We start from the raw sequence: 14,674 nt of genomic DNA, 5'->3' as shown, positions 1-14,674 counted from the left end.
ACCGAGGCAGAACACGTCCCTTCGGCTTATTTTTACGCACGACTTCGACGGCCTCACGGAGACGCCGGTCTGATTAGAAGCCCTCAGGAGGGCGAGGCGGGAAGGCCGCAGCGGGACCCGGCTCCGCAGGCAGCTCCCTGAGGGCTGCGCCGCGCGGCGCCTCCGCGCCCCTCCCGCGCCGCCTGCACTGCACTGCGGCGCCCCCTGCTGGCGGGTTCCCGCCTCCGGGAGCGAGCGCCTCCGGGGAGGGGGAAAAGGGAGAAGTTTGACCTCACGGCTCAGTCCGTCATCCTGCCCTTCATTTCCTGCCTGTTGCCTTTTTTTTTTTCCTTCCCCCTACCTAAAGTCCTTTCGCTTAAAAATCTCTAAAAATTCCAAAATCTATCCCGCTCTTGATGTGAAGAGATTTGAAGTTGATGCTGGAATTTAGTGCTACAAAGGATGATAAGAAATCATTTGCTCAGGGACCGCAGATCACATGATGGACAAATATTTGCAAGATCCATCCACAGGGAATGGCTTCCACACAAAGAGTTCAGGAAGTTCAGACTGGTAGAACAGCTCAGCCCAGAGACATGGACCATTTCCTTTGTGTGGCCCAGAAAAAATGTTTGAATCATAGAATCGATTGTTTGAGTTGGAAGGGACCCTTAAAGGTCAACTAGTTCAACTGCCCTGCAATGAACAGGGACACCTACAGCTCGATTAGGTTGTTCACAACCCTGTCCAGCCTAACCTTGAGTATCTCCAAGGATGGGGCTTCCACTATCTCTCTGGGTAACCTGTTCTAAAGCCTCACCACCCTTATTGTAAAAAACTTCTTATATCCAGTCTAAATCCCCCCTCTTTTAGATGAAATCCATTTTCCCTTGTCCTATCACAACAGCCTCTCCTAAAAAGTCTACCTCCTTCTTTCTTATAGCCTCCCTTTAGATACTGAAAGGCCGGAACAGCTTCAGCTCGTTCAGCCCGACTTTGTATCTTTCCAAAACAGAGTGCCTTTGTGAGAGCATTTTATGCCTGACTTACATATGTACAAAAATCTAGATGAGCGGTAATGAAAGCCCAGATTCAAAACAAACATTTTTAAATTGAGCCTAGGAACTGGCAGGGATGCTGAGTTCCTAATATTAGATGGCAATGACTTTTGTAAACAAAGAGCATGAGAAGAGAAAGTCCTAACCCCACAGGACTCTGGCAGCTCAGAGAACCTTCACAGTGTAAGGTGTAAGTGTGTGATGACAAAGACTGAGAGCACAATGAAATGGTTTGCAGAATAGATTAGGTCAAGCTGAGATGCCTCCAGGCATCTGGACTTGTTTTCTTTTGACGCTTTAGTTTTATATGTGTATCTGTGCTGTGGCAACAGTGAATGTAGTAAGGCTCACTTCAAAAATGTCTCTTTTTTTCATTGACTCAATTTTATTTGGTCCAGATAAAAAATTGATGAAATAATGGAAAATTCCTCATAACAGAGAGGATCTGACTCCTCATGGTGTCAGAAAGCTCTTGGCACAGCCACCCCTCAGAACACTGTTGAAGGCTGTGGAAGTTCCAAATTACAGTGGTGACTGCATTTTTTTCTTGGACCCTTCACAGCCAGAATGTGGAAATACTAACAAACATTTTTATCACAGTTGATCCACCAAAAAGCAATAACTGGACCGGTGAGTGCAGTGGTCCTCTTACAACACTCCATTCATCACAGATGAATCATATCTCTATTATCTCTATATTAATATTATCTATATAATAAGCTTAAGCTCTATATTAAGCTCTATTATCTCTATATTAATATTATCTCTATATTAAGCTTAACTGTGAGAAAAAAAAATAAGCAGTGGCTTCATGGCTAACAATACAATGTGAGCCTGATCTCTTGGCCAGGGAGAATAGACAGTGGCCAGCTCATACTCTCATTCAAAGTATTCTGTTTCAGAATTGAGATGCCTATGAGACCACTGAAACAATTCTGCTGTTTTGATAACAGGAACATTAACCACAGTTTTCGCAATGCAGCATTTCTCCGTCCTTGGAAACAGCATTGAGAATGCAACAAGGATTACAGTTACTTGGGATGATCCCAGACATTTGTGTGAAATCAAAAAAAAAAAAAAAAAAAAAAAAGCATTTATGTTCCTCAGCCCGTTTTTTTTTTCCTTATAGTCTTGGTTTTCAACTGGGACTCCTTTGTTAGTAAGTATTCATTTTAAGAGCCATAATATGAGTCTGGTCCCTGAAACAGCAATTTCATTCATCTTCTTTTCATGCAGGGTTTTACCTTTGCATGTCCCTATCTCTGTAGAGTATGCAATTCACTCTAATGTATTCAACCCAAAATGCTGCTCCTATTTGGCATGGAGCTAGGAAGGAGTTAAATGATCAAGCTAAAATGTTATTTAAATATAATGAATTAAAAGCTCCAGCCTAGCTGCAAAGAATAAAAAAAAGGGCACAAGCTTGGCAATGTTCCTAAGGCAGTAAAAGCAGCGTTCAGAGAGAAGGAAATCTTTGTCTGAATGCAAAAAAGGAAACTCAAATTGGCAAAATGGAGCAAGGAAAATGTATCTGGGTGATAGCAAGCTGAGAGAATACAAATTTCCCTCAACACAAGGAGAATCTCCAGAAACATTTTAGTATGGCCACTGTCAAAGCTCTCATAGTATAGTCAAGGTGAAACCCCAGAAACTTCATAGCCTATTTTTAAACCTTCATTTAATTTTTAATTCTTTCTGTCACATCTCACTCTGCTGTTTTCCACTCTGAAGGAGAAAGATCACTCACTTCTTCCTCATTTATCTATGTTATAAGAAATGCTGCCTTACAACTGAAATACACTTCCATAGGTGCCAATGGGGCTTTTGCTGATTATTTCAGTAAAACAGGGACATGGTCACCAGCCTCCCTGGAAAATCCGCAGCAAGTGGAAAGGAACCTTCACCTGTTTTCCTCTTCAGAGGAAGGTATTATGTCTCTACATCCAGGTGGAAGCTGGTCCATCTTGGGTCCAGTGCTCTTCAACATTTTCATCAATGACCTGGACAGTGGGATTGAGTGCACCCTCAAAAAGTCTGCTGGTAACACTAAGCTGAGTGGCACAATTGATACAATAGAAGGAAGGGATACCACCCAAAGGGACCCGGACAAGCGTGAAAGTGAGCCCATGAGAACCTGAAGAGTTTCAACGGTGTCAAATGCAAGGTTTTGCACTTGGGTTGGAACAGTCTCAGGCATGGGTACAGACTAGGAGAAGAACTCATTGAAAGCAGCCCTGTGGAGAACAACTAGGGAGTTCTGGTGGACAAAAACCTCAATGCAAGCCAACAGTGTGTGCTCACAGCCCAGAGGATAACTGTATCCTGGGCTGCATCAAAATAGGGGTGGCCAGCAGGGCAAGGGCAGTCATTGTCCCCCTCTTTGTGCCCTAGTTGAGGCCCCATCTGGAGTTCTGTATCCGAACCTGGGGCCCCCAGCACAATGGGGGATGCAGAGCTGTTAGAACAGATCCAGAAGAAGGCCACAGAGATGATCAGAGGGCTCCAGCACCTCTCCTATGAAGACAGGATGAGGGAGCTGGGCTTGTTCTGTCTGGAGGAGAGAAGACTTTGGGGAGACCTCATTGCAGCCTCCCAGAACTTGAGGGGAGATTATAAACAGGAGGAAGTCTGACTTTTTACACAATCTTATACTGATAGGATAAGGGGGAATGACCTGAACTAAAAGGGGAGATTTAGATTAGATATTAGAAGAAAATTCTTTACTCAGAGGGTGGTGAGGCACAGGTTGCCCAGACAAGTTTTGTATACCCTATTCATGGAGGTATTCAAGGCCAGCTTAGATGGGCCCCGGGCAGCCTGATCTAGTGGGTGGCAACTCTGCCCATGGCAGGGGGTTGGAACTAGGTGACTTTTAAGATGTTTTCCAACCCAAGTCATTCTACGATTAGCTGGAGGTGTGAGAATAGACTGAGGTGGTATGAGTGCCAAAAAGGGTGGTCCCACCTCCTTCTCACAACAAACATAATACCGTATGGCATGATTACCCATTTAATCTTTTTGATGCGTTATTTTTCTGTGGAATTGGGTTCAGCTTGTGATCACACAACATCTGAATCAGGAAGCAGTGTGTGAACACACGGCTGAGTGCAGTGGGCTCATTCCATCCAGCTACATCAGATGAGGTATAATGTGAAAACACCTAATGAGAAAAATATGATCAGAAGTCTCAACAGTAGGCCTTGAAGGACTCCAGTGAGTTTTCACAGGATGCAATTAATTAGATTGTTGAGTGCCCCTTTTCCTAAACTGTAAGCCTGCCATTGAAAATCAAGTGGGGAAAATTAATTCAGTTTCTTGGAGGCTTGTATTGCTTCAGAATGCATTCTTCCTCCCACCTTGCCTTACAGTGAGGAAGTCTCAACTGAAGACTGTGGAGGAGGATGTGTGCTGCCCTGGAGCTACAAAGTCCTCTAAAGCCACTAGACTAAGTAGGCTGGATGGGGAGCCCTGTCAGTCAGTATGGTGGCTGACAGGACAATCCACTCCACTCTACAGACCCTGTGGAATGGTTTTTCAGTGGTTTCAATCTGCCTTACATGGCCTCGCCACCCAGTTCACAGCATGGCTGGCACAGAATTGCAGACTGACCAAGATGGAAGGTATCTTTGGAGGTCATGGGTCCAACATCTGCTCAAGCTCAGTAATAATTGAGCTACAGCAAAACTAATCACTTCCTGTAGCTCTCTCCTCTCTGAGAAGAGAATTAAAGCTTCATCCCAACTGGGAGAAAAGGGACATTCCTTCCCCACTGTGAATACAATAAAAACGTGTCATGGTACTTCTAAGGAAACTCCATTTAAAATGATTGTCTCTGTTGAACTGCCTGTAAGGAAAAACCCCAAAATAACCCAGTGAACATCCAGTTCAATTCATCATTGTTGTTTGTTACCAATGCCAAACACATCCGAGAAAAGGCCATTACTTGCATAAATTCCTGCAATCGTATGAACAAGGAGAAATGTCTTCCTGGCCTGGTCTTTGGCCAATGATACATTAATAGCCTTTGTAATTTTCTTTTTGGTAGTGTAACCACAGAGGCGTTCTACACTGAAATAACTAGGACATTGGAGATTCCCTAAACAAGTTCCCACGAGAGAAGGGTTTGTAGTTAAGTTTTCGGAACTCTGGTAAATAGCTCAGGCAGGAATTTAATGCCATTATTCTTTGCAATGACAGAAAGAAAGAAATCACCAGATAATACTGGAAGTTGATCCCTCCAATTGGTAATGTGATATTACATATAATATGTGATATATTACATGATATTACATTGGTGATGTGATTGTAATGCTGATATTTCTTTCTGTCTATTTTCAAAGAAAAGTGAATGAATGGGACCTATCTACTGCACTGATAGTGATGGAGGAAACAATTTGGAAATTATCTGCTCTTGTATGTTTATTTCTCTTGTAATGGAAGGATGGAAGTTTAACTGTGTTCAGCACTTTTATAGCAAGTTTTTCTTATGAATCTAACTTTAGTCTTACGGGACTGGGTTCTGTGAAACTAAGGAGTACACTTGCGCTGCTGCATGGGAAATGTCTTGTTTTTAATGGGTTGCCAACTTAATGACCTGTGGGATTTCAAAGTTCCTTTTTGGTTTTAAAGGAAATGATTAATATATATTCTGTCTTTAATTATGGTGCTATAATTGTGTGAAAGGAATTCCATTCATTCTTTTCTTCGTTTAAGTGTTTTACATTCATGAATGTTGGACAATATATTCTTATAAAAGGTCTGTCTCTAAAAGAGATGTATAATATTATTCACTTTCAAAATGAAGATTGATGACAATAATGGTGTTCCTCGGTTTTGGGGCAAAATATTTGGATTCTTACTTTAAAAAGTATGTACACATTGTTTAAAAGACTGCTTGATTAAAATAATGTGGATTTATATGGAAATAAATGACATGGCTTCAAATATCTATTGATGTAATACCGTCCCTTATTTTTTACAATAACAACAAAAAATTATAAAACAGGAACTCTCATGTGGATATTTTTGTTGATATTTAATATGCTGCTGTAGCCCACAAGCACATGCCCTTGGTTAAATTTGGAGAAGTGGTATTTATAATATACTTCAGAAAGTAAATCTTAATCTTGCTGCTCCGCCTGCACAATCTAAAGATTTTCTAGTTCTGAAAATGATTATTGGCTTCTTTTTTTCTGTTTTGCCCCCAGTAACCAGGAGAATATCCTTCTGATTTATTTAACATTTTCTATATTCACCACATACAAAACTCATCCCTGCGACTCAGCCGTTTTGATCCCTTGGTTATCAGCCAGATATTGTCAATGATCTGTGAACCTCTGGAAATAAACTCCTCTTTGGCTATCCTTTGTACCTAAGGAGAGTGTGATTTTTCAAAAACTTGATTTAGAAAAATCTTTTTTTTTTTTTTTAAGTGCATGAAAAAACAAACAAACAAACAAAAACACGGAGATGGAGAGTACCTTTCTCCCACAGCTTACTGAGCTTTCCTGTAGCCTGCACCACACTAACCACCTTCCAGGTACTCATCGCCAGTGACCTCTAATTTGCTTTCCCAGATGGTTTGGTCTATGGATCAAGATCCACACCAAAACATGGGTCACAAGAACAGCACTGACTTAGCTTCTGTGACCAGAAATCTTTCTTTCACATACCTCCCAGATCTTTGTTTCTTTAGGGTTTTGAATAGAAAAAAGATGTGGAAAAGATGTGAAACTTGCATTCGCTAATGCAATTCACAGCTTCTCATAGGCTCTTCACCTTCTGCCAGAGAAAACTTGCTCTTGCCCCAGCAGCAGCACTGCTGTGAAAAGAACACAGGCAAGGAAAGGACCATCCCCATCATCAAATTCCAATTGTCTGCTGTCTATCTCAGGACAATGTCACATAATCCGTTTATAAATGTATCAACATCCCTCTTAATACTACTTAGGAATTGTTGCTTTTCCACACCCACTAGAAAGCTCTTATTTCCCAGAGACGAGCTTCCATTGTCTAATAGGAATACCTAGTATTAATCCTTCAGTGTATAAACTTGAATTTTGCATGATTACATTTAATTCCACTGCCACTTCCTCAGTTCTCATTTATCCAGTTAACTGTAGGCATTTTGAGAACTGCATCAGGAAGGATATAGTTTAATAAGCTGATCTACTACTCAAGAACTGCATTACAGTTCTGTTAATAAACAGAAACTACTCTTCTACCTTAGGAAAGTTACAGTGACCTTTCCTGTTACTTCAGACAGGAAACTATGCCTGCCCTTTCTGCTAAATTAGTGTGCCCGAGTCTTCTGCTAGAAGGGAAGAGCAAAGTACAATTGCAATGATGCATTACCATGGGGTTATGAAAAGAAGCATTGAGGTAATTTTCACAAATGTAATTGTGCAGCCAAGAAAAATTCTGCTACACTACCCGACATAGTTATAACCTAGTATATCAACTCAAGAACCTGAATGGTTAGAGATATTTGGAAAAATAGACAAAAACGTAAGCAAGGCTGATTTTCTGCAGCTTTCCTCAGCTATGCTTTGAGAAACTCTGCCTCTGGTTAAACTGTCAGCTACTTCAAAATAAACAAGACAAGCAATTCAGTAAAAAAGAAATGATAATTTAATTTCTCTTTACGTAGACCTGCAGTTTTTTTAATAATTTCATTGTGCCCACAGGTGAACCTAGCAAAGGGAACCAGTACACCGACACACCAGTGTGAAGGGCCGTGCCATCACAGCTTCCTCTGCCCTCATACAGCTGCTCAGCTTTGCACCACTAAGAAATAACCTGCTTTTGTGGCAAAGTTATTACAGAAAGCATTTAACAGCATCAGCCTCAAGACCAGTCTTTGAGGAACTCTGCTTTCAGACTAGTTCCCTTTTCTCTTTAGACAGTTTCTCACCTTGCCTGCAGCTCTAACACTAATTTTCAGGTTCACCACATTTAATAATTTTCCATCTGGCAGTGCATTGGGTCCTTTATAGAACCTGATGGCTCTATTGCATTTTATCCATGACCTTACAAAAGAAAGACACCGCGTTTGTCTGGCATGAACTACTGTCACCAAAGGCATTTTGCATTTTATCCTCTTTTACAAACTTTCCAGAATCACAGAATGGCTGAGGTGGGAAGGGACCTGAAGGTTGTCTGCTCCAACTGCCCTTCAGCTTTAGCAGCTAATTGCCCATTTAGCCTCTTTAATCCTTTTTTCCACCAAAAATAGATTTTAAAGTCCTGTGAAGTCAGACTGACAGACTATCCAAAATTCTTTTCCTAAATATAGCACCCTGTATTGATATAATTGAGACCTTGCAAGCTGTGGAATCAATGTTATCTGTTTTCTTCATGCACGCAGCACATTCTGCCTACCCTCAGCAGACCGTGAAAGCACTGTTGATAGAAGAGCAGTAATTAAAAAGTCAATAAACTCCTCTGTCAGGCATTTCCAATAGATTAATAAGAAATGAATAAATTCTATATTACTCAAAGTAGAATTGGATAACTTCACTTAGTTGCATTTACTCTGAAATATATTACCAGTCACTCCTGTACCAGTGCTGCAGTTCCCTGAGGATCTCTGGGGAGCAAGACCATAATTTCTGCAGTCTGCAGCGTTGATTCCCAGCTAAGTTTCTGACGTCTCTTCTCCAAGAGATAGTTCAAATGATTATGTCTGACAAGAGGAGTTAGGCAGATGTCATAAAGTGTAGAGCTGTGGCATATTGTGTCCTCACTTTTACGGTCCACAGTATATGTTGAGGATTACATTTCCCCATTACACTGCAGCCACCCTTGAGAGAACAACACTGCTCTATCTTTTCTTCTTTCTTCTTGCATACTGCCTCTTTCAGAATGCCTTCTCAGACATTATACCACTGGTCCAGGGGTGTTCACCCATGGTTCATCACTCTGATTCTACCTTTCTGGCTGCTTTATTAATTGTTTTGCTCTGCATGGGGGAGGGGATAGTCAAGAAAAAAAGCAGTTAGGGAGGGATTTAGAAAATGTGGTCTAGAAATAAAAGAATGAGAAAATTATATTTGTTTGCTCCACAGTAAGGAAGACTGAAAAGGCTCGAGGGCAGATGTCTGATAACAGCCCTCATAAAAGAAGTAGAAGACTAACTAGGTATGTTTGAGATTTTCTTAATGCACTGCATCTGAAATAGACAATGTTTCAAGATCTGTCAGTTTTGCACTTCTATGCTTTTGTCTGAAGACAGAAAGTCATTACCATTGCCATGTGACAGATATTTTGGGCCTAGGGATTTCACTACTAGAGCTTTTGAGCACTGAGATGGTTATTTTCATGTATATATCTGAATAGTTTTATTTTTCTTTTCTTGAGTACTTCCCTGTAGGATATAGAGCTAAAGATGGTCTATAGCAAAAGCAGGGGCAGCCCTCCTCACTGTTACATCTATTCAGTGACAGATTATACATGAGCATACAGAGAAATATGACTTTGCCTGCATGTATCTTCCCTGGATCTTTTGACTGTTGTAGGTCTCCAAGCGATGAACAGAGATTACATTTGCTGATGTTAGGTGTATTATTAAAATATTACATATATGATGTTTTTCTTTGCTGTTACAGTGTCAGAAAAGGACATCGCCTTCCCTCTAATGGGAAAGAGAGAAGACAGAATGAAGTTCAGCCAACTACTTCCTCATCTGTTCTTGCAGTAGGGTCCCATCATTAGGCAAATTGCGTGAAAAATGCATCTACTGTTCTGGAACTGGAAACTGTGATGAAAGCATTGTGGGAGGCAATGAGAAGACTAACTAACTGCTGTGTCTGCCTTCTTTCTACATGGTTTATTGCTTCCTAAGCAGATTGTTATACCTCTTATCTTCTGCAGTGCACCGGCATTAAAGCAAAAGACAGTCCTGCTCTAAGAAGCTGAATAGAGAAGGGTAGCTTTGTTCTGCAGAAGACTGTGATATTTCAGAATGTGGTTTCTTTCTGTCTGGAAAAAAACTTCTCTTTAGAAAAAGGGCATGACTACAGCTCCTAAGATCTGCATGAGGTGGACTGCCCTAGAATCATGAGCCAAGAGAGTCCCCACCCAGCGGGCTACCCCATAGATGAGGACGCAGCCATCAGGGAAGAATGTGCTTGGACACCCTTGAGAGCCACGGCTTGCAGCACTTCCCAGATCTCTGCCAAGGAACCAGGTCAGCAAATAGTCAGGAAGCTGGGTAGAGTTCTCGTTAAAACACTAAGTTTTGATGACTCAGCAAACGCTCAATTAAAAACATATCAGAATTTTTCCAACCAGCCCTACTTGTAATCTAAACAAATAAAGGATATGGGGAGGAGATCACGTCCTCACTTTACAGCAGAGGGACTGAGGCACAAAGATATGCCAGGTGCTATAGAAAGTCCACACCTGGGAGGCAAACTTCGATCCCATGCTGTCCCTTAACCACAAGGGTATCCTTCCTCTAAACTTAATTAATTAGTCATTACAGTGACCATGTGATACAAGTATTACTTTCATTTTATAAATGGAAACCAAAATAACATGTACAACAGCAAATAGAAAGCCTGTATCTGAGCCAGGACCATGCTTCTAAAGATGCTAAGCTTTTGTAGCAAGCCTACCTCTTTCTTTCATGGACAACATACACAGACAAGATATGGTCAGATTTGCTGGATGACCTTACTTACATAATCATGCTAATTGTAGCAGTGGTATATATTCGTACAACAAAACTATTCTGTGCTGTGGTTATAGTAAAGCTATATTGTCCATACAAAAATGCTGTTTTGTTATGAAAAAAGCCCTTGTATGTAGTTTTGGGTAGTACAGAACTAAAACTTCAGCCAGGAGGTAACCAATGCTTCCCTAAAATCTCATACATACAATTCATCTGGCTTTTCTGGCCCTGCTAAGCACCAGTAGCTATATCTCTACCTAGGCACAGTACATAAGCTCTTTTCCCAAAGTGTTTATGATCCCGAGTCTTTTAGACACCTGTAAGCAAAGATTAACTTTGTCCTTCAGCTGGGTTTTCACTCTGAGTACAAGCCTATCTGCAGACAACCACCGTAGCATTAGCTGATATTACAGTCAGTACATATTTTATTAATGTTCTTTGATTTCAAACATTAGGCCCTTTCTTTTCTGTTTTATCTTTGCTTATCTAAAACTTGGGGTTGAAGTTTCCTAAAGTGAGTTCTTCTTGAGAAAGCAGTTAGCAAAAATATGTTATTCTGCTGGTATTAGAATCCTGGCAATGTTTTTCTTTTCTACCACTTCTGTTCTTTGAACAGGAATTTGAAAAGTGGTAATGTAGTGAGAAGCATTTGTGCAATAGATGCAACTTCTGCTGCTACTGTGAAAATCTGCTCAAATTTGGCTAAACTAGAGGCAGGCAAACAGGCTGTGCCATGGTACTTTATTTCTGCTGTTCTCCCAGTGTTCTCCATGCCCACTGGAGTGCCACTCAAGTTAGGTTCAAAGAGAGTGGGAGCTTGACCAAAGGAATAGGAAAAGACATAACTAGATCTGCTGGTTGAGGGTGAAACTGTATTGAGAATTGTTAGGGAAAGGCTGTACTGTGACCAAGAAGACAGGAAGTGAAAATTAGCAACGCTTGAACAACGAGACTTTGGCATAGAGAGGAGGGGATAACAGAATTAGGAGCTCTCAAGGGAAATTAAGAGCTAACTAGGATTCACTAGGAAAAAAAGAGACTGACATTGTGTATGAAATGTGACTGGGATGCACAGGAGTCGTGGGAGTAGAAGTAGCTAGGTTTGCCTGGGAAGGAGATTGGAAAGCAGCATGTAGAAACAGAGCAGCACTGAGAACAAAGGATGCAGTTTGGAAGAGAGACTAAGAGTCTGAAGGGTGAAGGCTGGAAACATGGTAAGGATTCCCTCTCTATGAAAGGAGAAAATTTGGAGGCTGATGAAAGGTGTTATGGATCCAAATGATGCAAAAAAGACTGTGCTCATAAAACATTCCTTTGGGATCTCTCTTAAGAGTCTGGAGAATCACAGTTTCTCAGGGTCATAAATATGTTTTAGAATCATTGGCAAAGTGTGTTTCCCCTCTTAAACTAGTTTGGTTTAATTGTGGATAAATCTTACAGTGAACAAAATATCTCACATGAATTTTCAGTATTATATTTTTTGTAAAAGAAGAATCACTTGCAAAAAGTGAAACCTTAGTAGTAAGCAAATGCCATGACTAAAGCTGGCTATTCCTTCAAGATAGAGAACATAGTATATATGGACCAGAGCTTAGTAAAATTAAGTATGAAAAATAGTCTAGAGGGAATATTATAGAAATGACAAAAAATCATGAGTGGCACAGGTAAGAGAGTGAAAAGGGATTTTCCATCTCCTTCAATACAAGCTCTAAGGTGAATAAAATGTAACTACAATGAACAAATTTAAAAACAAAAGATGATTTTACTGCTTGCTAAAGGATATTTTGCAGGCTAAAAGCCTATATGAAGAAAAAGAAGAATAGACAGGTATGTGTAAGATAAACCTGCTGGTGATTACTGGTAGGTATATAGAAGTCACACCTGGCTCGAGGCACTGAAATACAAATGGTCATAGAGAAGGCTGGAAGAGCAGAGGAGAGGTTTACCCTCTCCTTATTCTGTCTGCATGTGTATGCTGATCTTATTCAACTGTAGGAAAAGTATAGCCAGGCAAGAAGAGATTTTACAGGAGGCAGAGAAGGACTGAAACCTGCCTCAATTAATGTACCTGAGTTTCCCTTTCAATAGTAAAGCCATGATGCAGAAGAATGTGTAAATCACACCATGAATGCAACCATGCCCACTGCCATCCAGGGTCATAAGACAGCAAATCTTGTTGTGGGACATACAGTTAGCTCAAGATACAAGTTTGCTCTCCTGGGCTCCTCATAATTTTCTGGTGGTAAGAGACATAGTCTCTGGGCAGCTCATAAGAATGAGGAATGGAACAAACAGAAGACATGCATGTAGATGTGTTTCTGTTGTACAGCCTTCTTCTCTGAGGGACAGCCAAGGAGTCACATAGTGCAGGGGACATGCAAGGTAATGTTAGAATAGTAATGAAAGATGTTCATTACTACTGCCCTGTGTTACTATTAACCTCCTCAGTGATGGAAGGTACAAGTTTGATAGCCTCAACAAACAGAATCCATGTCTAAACCAGTTGTCTACCCATGCAGGTGGATAAAATAGGTGATATTGGCTTCTTCCTTGGCCACAGTTAGAAAAGCAAGAGTATTACCGAGAGAGACATGGTTGGGTTGTGGAGCTCAAGCTGACAGACGTGTTTCTGAAATTCAGAATGAGATCGTGAGAGGCAGTTGTTCAGACACGATGCTGTCCTCAGCCTTTCCTTTCTTTTTATCTGACTACATACAAATACACATTGAGCCCACTAATTTTAATCAACTTCCTGCTCACTGTTGATTGCTGTGGATTTCATTTTTAATTTCTATTTAGTTCCCTGCATAACATGCACTTCACAGAAAACCCAAGTACTGTGTCTTGGATTCCAGGAATTGAATTAAGATGCTTAAAACTTTATTTGGATCAAAGGCCTCCTTTGGCCTTAATATCTGTCTCATTTCTCAGTATATAAATGGAAGTAAAACCAACAGATCATCTCACGGGATACTGTTGAAGATAAGACCATCTACAAAGGATAAATTATAAGCCTCGAGGCAGTTTGATGTGTATCTAATGCTATCTGGTTTCACTTAGTCTAATTGATAATTAGAATGAGTGGGTGACAGAATTGTGAAACACCGTCATGGGACTAGCAGCATGAGAAAATCCCTTAGCATTCTGAGTCAATACTTAGAGGCACAGTTTATGGTTCCTTCTCAAGGCACAGTCTCGGGCATTTTTTACTATAAAATGAAAGTCTGATATTTTTCCAGAGTTTTGTGAGTTTGGACAGTTTAGAGGTAGTAACCAGTGACAGAAGAGCCTATTGTTGGGTTCACACAAAATTAAATTCACGCTGAACAGATTCAGATCCTTGGGTATGGCAAATGCATACTTGTTTCCAAAATTACAGTCTTGTTTATTCATATTTCAATATTGTGGTACAGAAGAACATGAAATACCTTAACAGAAAAGGAGCCCTATTATTCTGAAAGCAAAACGCCTAGGAATTAAATCACCTGGTAGATTGGCATTACAGTTAAGGGAGGTGTAATTAGGGCCTATGCTTTCAGAGGAGTAAAAATTGAAAATTGTAGAGAGGGTCAGAGCATTTTTCAGATTTTGTTCCCATAGTCTAGAATGTTCAATAGACCAATATTCAAATTCCCATGGTTCAATTCAGAATGATCTAGGATAAAAAGTGTCTATGAATTAAGAGAATCAAGGAAGAAGTCAGGCAGCATCTCACATCTAATTATTGTGGCATATCAGTTTCTTGAATTGAAAAGTTAGGGTTTCATTCAGTTATAGACATTCCAACGCCATATTATGGTATCATATTGATATAATTATACTAGGAAATAAAAAGAAGTCCTAAGCCTTAGTGCAAGGGACTGTCTATCTTCCATGTGACTAAAAGTTAAAACAGTCCCCTGAACCTACACATTTGATAATATAGACTTAATAATAAGAGGAAACTGTGTTAAAATAACCTCTT

The sequence above is a fragment of the Gallus gallus genome, chromosome 3 (genome assembly GCF_016699485.2).
Source record: "Gallus gallus isolate bGalGal1 chromosome 3, bGalGal1.mat.broiler.GRCg7b, whole genome shotgun sequence".
Classification (NCBI taxonomy): Eukaryota; Metazoa; Chordata; class Aves; order Galliformes; family Phasianidae; genus Gallus; species Gallus gallus.
Note: the sequence above shows the minus strand (reverse complement) of the source record.